We start from the raw sequence: 8110 nt of genomic DNA on the forward strand, positions 1-8110 counted from the left end.
GAAGGGAAATCCAAAAACTGAACCAGCTGTGCCTTTTGGAATTTTCCTCTCTGCTGCAGGGTTTTCATAACTTGTCTCTTCCTGTCATCTGTAATCAAGGCATGAAGAGTTGCCCCTGCTGCAGGGCTTCTTGCCTGCAGTCCCCACACCATCTCAGGGACTCAAAAGGCAAACACCTGGCTTCCTCTTGTGAGTCACTGCTGCGTGTGCTGCGGCAAAATACTAGGGCCACACAGTTCTTGGGCCACAGTGAGAGTCTAGTTTCTCTCACACGCTGCTAATTTGGCTGGAACAACAACAACAAAAATTAGTGCCAACATCCTCCTGCACCCAAGATTTAAAATCTTGGGTGTTTCTTTGCACTTTTACTCGTATTTTCATTTTTTTTAGAGTAATGAAAATGCTCCAAAATCTATTGTGATCATGAATACACAGCTATATGATAATACAGCGAACCACTGATTGTGCAGTTTGGATGATTGTATGGTACGTGAATATGTAATATCTCTCAATAACATCGCATTAAAAAAATAAAATTAGAACAGAAGACCTTGTGGGAATTCTTGTTGGTTCTTTGGATCAAGACACTCTCCAATCTGCAGTACACTTATGTCAGCCCCACTGGGGGAGGATGCTGTAGCAGCCTTCTCCTCTTCCCTGAAATGCCAGTTTCTAAAACTTAACTTGTTTGCTGTACACAGCCCCTAAAGGTTATATTGTCTAAACAATACTGCCAACTTAAAAACACACATGTACATACATGTACACACGCACACACACACACACACACACACACACACACACACACACACACGCACGAGCCTACTAGGCTCTTCAGTGCCCAGACCTTCTGCGACTTCAGTGCAAAGAAAGTATATGAGCTAATCAAGAATAAAATGTATTCCAGATATGAAAGAGCCGATCCAGATAGGACTAAAATAAATCTGAATACTGGGTGAATGATGATATGGCCCATATTTTCAAACTTCAACCTCTGCGAGAGTAAAAGAAGGTATGTTTATTTGGTGCAAATATATATTTTGGGTAGCACATTATCTAATTTAACTTGTACGGTCAGTTTACTCTAACACCATAATTACATGGACTCCTGAACAGGGCGTGAGAGCTTGTCAGTTTGTAAAGATTAGTGTGGTATCCTGAAATATCCCAGAGCAATTTGGGCAGAAAATAAAAAAGTATTTGCAAATTTCCCTGGGGAGACTGGGGAGAAAGGAGGAAATATTCAACTTCATGTTCTAGTTTGCTAGCTGCTGGAATGCAATATACCAGAAACAGAATGGCTTTTAAAAAGGGAAATTTAATACATTGCTAGTTTACAGTTCTAAGGCTGACAAAATGTCCCAATTAAAACAAGTCTGTAGAAATGTCCAATCAAAGGCATCCATCCAGGGAAAGACACCTTGGTTCAAGAAGGCCGATGAAGTTCAGGGTTTCTCTCTCAAGTGGAAGGGCACATGGTGAACACAGTCAGTTTCTCTCTCAGCTGGAAGGGCACATGGTGAACACGATGTCATCTGCTAGCTTTCTCTCCTGGCTTCCGGTTTCATGAAGCTCCCTGGGAGGAGTTTTCCTTCTTCATCTCCAAAACTGGCTGATGAACTCTCTGCTCCACTTCCCCATTTGAAGAATTCCTGATATTCTCATAAGCAGGGGGGACAACAAATTCAATAGGCTGAGCCCTCGATCTTGGGTTTTGCCCCTATGAAATTATTCCTGCAAAGGACAGGCTAAGCCTACTTATAACTATGCCTAAGAGTCACCCCCAGAGAACCTTATTTGTTGCTGAGATGTGGCCTCTCTCTCTAAGCCAACTTGGTGGGTGAACTCACTGCCTTCCCCTTTATGTGGAACATGACTCCCAGGGGTGTAAATCTCCATGGCAACATGGGAAATGACTCCCGGGGATAAGCTGGGACCTGGCATCATGGGAATGAGGAAGCCTTCTTTCCCCCAGGAAGAGAAAAATTAGACAAAATAAAGTCTCAGTGGCTGAGAAATTCCAAACAGAATAGAGAGGTTACCGTGGAGGTTATTCTTATGCATTATATAGATATCCTTTTTATGTTTATGGTGTATTAGAGGGGCTGGAGGGAAGTACCTGAAACTGTAGAGCTGTGTTCCAGTAGCCTTGATTCTTGAAGACAACTGTATAACTATACAGCTTTTACGATGTGACCGTGTGATTGTGAAAACCTTGTGTCAGGTCCTCCTTTTATTCAGAGTATGGACAGATGAGTAAAAAAAAAAAAGGATAAAAAAATTAGGGGGAGATAAAGGGTAAAAATTGGGTAGATTAAAATGCTGAGTCAATGAGGGGGAGGGGTAAGGGGTATGGGATGTAATGTATTCTTTTTTTTTCTTTTTATTTCTTTTCCTGGAATGATGCAAGTGGTCTAAAAATTATCATGATGAAGAATACACAACTATGTATCAAAGCCATTGATTATATAATATGGTTGGACTGTACATGTGTGGATATTTCTCAATAATATATGTTTTTTAATGTTTTCCAAAGTAAATGCCCCCTTTTGTGATCAAGGGGGAGCACTAATAAATCACAGGTAGACAGGAGCTCCCTGAAACCCTACTGTGAGAATTCTCATTCATGGCATCAATTTTTTTTTTCTTTGTGATTGGAAAAATGCAGCTCAGTACATAGGATTTAGAAAATAATTTTCTGAAAGTGCTTTACTCAATGTATTTATGCAAGCTGTACTAACTAATCTCATACAAACGTTGATATTTTTTCATAAAGCAAAAAATTACATTTCATAATAAAATTTATATTTCATTATTTCATTCATGAAATTTATATTTCATTATGAAATATTCATTATGCAAAAAGAGCGCAAAAGACTTCTGATTCATTTCTCCCACATAATTGTTCGCCCACAGGCAGTGATGAACCATTTTCTAAATACATCTTTTGCAAATACTGCGGCAGTAAGCATGAGCTTGATGCAGCCGCACCTTGGGTGCTTGTGGGTCACTTTGCCTGGTTTCAGTTTCAGACTCTCATGTGTTCTTTTGTATCATTTCCTTTGGGTACCACCCCAGGGTCAGTGAGCATCGTTCCTTTCATAATGAAATTCATGTCTAAAAAATAATAATAATAAACCATGTAATATAGCCCAAACACCTTCTTATAAAATACAAAGTATTCTTAACAAACAACCTAGCGGTGCAGGAAGATAATGACATTTGGCTTCTTTGTGTAGCCACACACCTTTCATTAGCTGTCCAGGTGGAAACCGATTAGTGCATCACCCATTATTAGTTTGGAAAATCTGCCATTTGTGACTATAAATATATAAAACTCTGCTTGCTGCAGGCAATCGGTTTGAGTAGGTTCAGTTTGCCCTTAGTCACAGATAAGTCACTGATACCCTTTCAGACCCCAATCAACAATTTAAAATCTGTCCAAGTTCTAGCATGATGAGTGAAGCCTCAGATGGAGAACTCGAGGCCTCCTTTTTGGGTTCACATTTGCAGTCACCTAAATTGGAATCCTACCTAGGGGTTCATCCAGAGGAGGGAAGGGGAGCCCCCAAAAGACAGACTTCATCCCTTCCCACTGCAGCCTCCACTCCCACATTGGCTTCTCACTTTGCATTGAGTGAACTTGGGTGCCAAACATAATTGCAGTGAAAGTGAGAAACAGAACACACTCAAGGCACAAGATCAACAGGATTACAGTTACGGGTGGTGAAAAATCACTGCGTTCAGTCTCCTGCCCTGACACAGGAAATAAACTGTAATCCAGAGAGAATTAGAGCATGTACTGAAGACAGAGCTATGTACATAGTAAAGAGCACAAAAGACCTCTGATTCATTTCTCCCACATAATTGTTCGCCCACAGGCAGCGATGAACCATTTTCTAAATGCATCTTTTGCAAATACTGCAGTGGTAAGCATGAGCTTGGTGCAGCCGTACCTTGGGTGCTTGTGGATCACTTTGCCTGGTTTCAGTTGCAGACTCTCATGTGTTCTTTTGTATCATTTCCTTTGGGTACTGCCCCAGGGTCGGTGAGCATCGTTCTCAGGTGAGCATACAGGGTGGGGATCGCTAGGCTGTTAAAAACTACTCCATTTGATCATAGTATACACAAATAGGTGTATTAGGGTTCTCTAGAGAAACAGAATTAATAGTAGAGATCTGCAAATATGAGATTTATAAAGGTGTCTAACACAACCGTGGGAATGGAAAAGTCCAAAATCTGCAGGGTGGGCTGTGAAACTGGCAGTTTCGATGAAAGGTCTGAATGGGCTCCACAGGAGAGGCTCACTGGATGAAGCAGCAGTGAAACAGTCTCTTTCCTCCCTTAAAAGACTTCAACTGAGTAGATTATCTCATTGGTGGGAAATGAGACTTAGTTGATCACAGATACAATCGACCACAGATGCAATCAACTGACTGATGATTTAACACACCAGCTTTCCCTTTTATCAGCCAGGTGTGAACTATCCTTGCAGCAATGGTCAGGCCAGTGCTTGCCCAACCAGACCACTGGGCATCATCCCCTGGCCAAGTTGACACCGGAACCTCTCCATCACAAGTACCAAAAGTCTTTGGAAGGCAGCACCATGACAAACGTCGTCCCAAAGTCTGCATAGATGACCAGCAGCCACGCCATGAAAGTGCAGATCATGCCACAGTCATTCCAGATGAACCAGACCCTGTCAGTCCCTTCAGCCTCAGAGGAAGAGGAGGGTGAGGAAGAGACATGGTTGTCACCGTCAGCCAGGAGCAGGTGGTGTTTGATGTCTTGGAGCCTGTGTCCCGATGACTGCATTATGCCCCAGATTCGCCCTCACAAATTACTTATAAACACTACCTGAACATTTTGCACCTTTTCTTTGGGACTTGAGGTATGTGCTGTACTATGGGACAGGCTCCAAGGCCCAGGCAGGGTTTCTGACACTGCGGCCTAGACTGAAACGACGGGGGCAGGGAAGTGTGATGCAGGCATCTGATATAGATGCCTTTGATTTCTTTTCCTTGCCTAATTGCTCTGGCTAGAACTTCTAGTACAATGTTGAATAACACTGATGACAGTGGGCACCCTTGTCTTGATCCTGAGTGTGTTGGTTTGCCAGAATGCGATATGTTGGAACTGAAACGGCTTTTAAAAAGGGGAACTTAAAAAGTTTAAAGTTTACAGTTCTAGGCCTATAAAAATGTCCAAACCAAGGTGTGCTGGTTTGAATCTGTTGTGCACCCCAGAAAACCCAAGTTCTTTAATCCTCATTCAATATTGCTGGGTGGGAGCTCTTTGATTGTTCCCATGGAGATGTGGCCCGCCGCATTGTGGGTGGTAACTTTTGATTAGATGGTTCCCATGGAGGTGTGTCTCCACCCATTCAAGGTGGGGCTGCTTCCTGGAGCCCTTTAAGAGGGAACCATTTTGAAAAAAGCTTGAGAGCCACCAGAACAGACAGAGCCCTGGGGAAGCTATTGAAGACTCCTGGAGAGAAGCTAGCAGACATTGCCATGTGCCTTTCCAGCTGAGAGAGAAACCCTGAACATCATCAGCCTCCTTGAACCAAGGTATCTTTCCCTGGATGCCTTAATTTGGACACTTTTCATGGCCTTAGAACCGTAAGGTCGCAACTTAATGAATTTCCCTTTTTAAAAACAATTCCGTTTCAGGTATATTGCATTCTAGTAACCTGTAAATTAGAACACAAGGCATGCAGGGCCTTCCTTAATTCAAGGGAGGCCGATGGGTCAGGAACACCTCCGTCAGCTGGGAAGTCACGTAGCTGGCATCTGCTGGTCCCTTGTTCCTGGGCTCCACTGCTTTCAGCCTCTGTTCCTGTGGGGGGTTCCTCACTTTGCTTCTCCAGGGCCAAGGTTTCCCTTGGTTCTCTCCAGGTTCTGACTTGCTTAACATGTCATACTGACATCTGCTGGGCTCCAAGCATCTCCAAACATTCACGGCTCTGTTCTCTGCCTGTGAGCTCTGCTCTGAAGTTTCTGTCGGCTCTGTCATTTCTAACTCTCTCCAAAATGTTCCCTCTTTTAAAGGGTTCCAGTAAACTAATCAAGACCCACCTGGAATGGGTGGAGTCACATCTCCATCTAATCAAAAGATCACTACTCACAACTGGGTGTGTCACATCTCTGTGGAGATAATCTAATAAAAAATTCCAACCCACAGTATTGAATTAAGATGAAAAGAAATGGTTGTTCCTACAAGATTGGATCAAGATTAAAACATGGCTTTTCTAGGGTACATGATACTTTAAACTGGCACACTGATCTTAGAGGGAACATTTTCAATCTTTTATCATTGAATAAAATGTTAGTCCTGGGTTTTCATATCTGCCCTTCATCATGATGAGGAAGTTTCCTTCAATCCGTACCTTGCTAAGTGTTTTTATCAAGAAAGGATGCTGAATTTGTCAAATGCCTTTTTCTTGCCAATTAGGATGATCATGTGGACTTTTGCCCCTTTATTTGTTAATGTGGTGTATTACCTTAATTGATTTTCTTGTGTTGAACCACCCTTGCATATCTGGGATAAAACCCACTTGATCATGGTGTATACTTCTTTTATATGTTGTTGGATTTGATTTGCAAGTATCTTGTGGAGGATTTTTGCATCTATATTCATAAGATAAATTGGTCTGTAATTTACTTTTCTTGTCATATCTTTATCTGGCTTTGGTATCAGACTGATGTTGGCCTCATAGAATGAGTTAGGTAATGTTCCTTCTTCTTGCATTGTTTGGAAGGATTTGAGCAAGACTGCTATTTATTCCTCTTGAGATGACTGGTAGGATTCACCTGTGAAGCCATCTGGTCCTGGGCTTTTCCTTGTTGGGAGGTTTTTGTTTGTTTGTTTGTTTTGCATGGGCAGGCACTGGGAATCGAACTTGGGTCTCCTGCATTACAGGCAAGAACTCTGCCTGCTGGGCCACTGTGGCCCACCCTGTTGGGAGGTTTTTGATGACTCATTCAACCTCTTTACTTGCAATTAGTTTGTTGACATCTTCTATTTCTTCTAGAGTTTGTGTAGGTTGGGAATGTGTTTCTAGGAAATTGTCTATTTTGTCTTAGTTGTCTCATTGGTTGGCATACAGTTGTATCCTTCTATTATCTTTTTTATTCCTGTAGGATTGGTAATAATGTCCCCCCCTAATGTCTGATTTATTTGCACCTTCCCTCTTTTTTCTTTGTCAGTCTAGCCAAGGGTTTATAATTTTTATTGATTTTTTTTTCAGTGAACCAAACTTTAGTTTTGCTAATTCTCTCTAATGTGTTTTTTTATTCTCAATTTCACTTGTTTCTGCTCTAATTTTTGTTATTTCTTTCCTTCTGCATGCTTTGGGATTAGTTCACTGTTCTTTTTCAAGTTCTTCCTGGTGTGCAGTTAGGTCTTTGATTTTTAGCTTTTTCTTCCTTTTTAATGAAGGCATTTAGGGTATAAATTTTCCTTCACTGCATCCCTTAAGTATTTTTTTAAGTTATGATTCAGTTCATCTGTAGTTCAACAATTAGGCAAAACTAATCAATGATTAGGCAGAACTAATCATGGTGACAAGACAAAATAATTGTGCCTTCTGGGGAGATAAAGATGACTTATGAAAGCACAAATTTAAAAAATTACTGTGGTTGTGATGCCATACAGCATGTTATTTCTTATTTTAAACACTTTCAAGTACATGTACACAACCTAGTAGTGTTGATGCATTCACAGTGCTATGCTACCATCACCATCACCCATTCCCAGAACTTTCCCATCACCCCAAACAGAAACTGTTTAACTATAAGCGTTTTTGTCCTCCAAACCACACCCAGAGCCTACCAACTAGTTTTATGCTTCTTCTGGACTCCACAAACAAGCAAAAAGTTGGACCGCAGTGAATGTTACCAGTGAGTGTCAGGAGGAGGTGAACAAGGTGTATGGTCCTCCCACCATTAATCTCTACCATTATGCCATCCATCCTATAATTTCTGTTATGTTTCCTTTTATACTTATAAATTCTCTTTATGTTCACACATGGTCTTCTTAACATTCTTTAGCTCCTTGTCCATATTTTCCTTTATATTCTTGAATTGATGTAAGGGATTTGTTTGAACAT

General features: G+C 41.4%; 1 pseudogene; it reads right to left on the reverse strand.

Annotated features, from left to right (window-relative positions):
- Nucleotides 1-3468: 3468 nt before the first annotated feature.
- Nucleotides 3469-4815, reverse strand: LOC143651682 (palmitoyltransferase ZDHHC7-like; annotated as a pseudogene).
- Nucleotides 4816-8110: the final 3295 nt, after the last annotated feature.

This window comes from Tamandua tetradactyla, chromosome 12 (genome assembly GCF_023851605.1).
Source record: "Tamandua tetradactyla isolate mTamTet1 chromosome 12, mTamTet1.pri, whole genome shotgun sequence".
NCBI classification, from domain to species: Eukaryota; Metazoa; Chordata; class Mammalia; order Pilosa; family Myrmecophagidae; genus Tamandua; species Tamandua tetradactyla.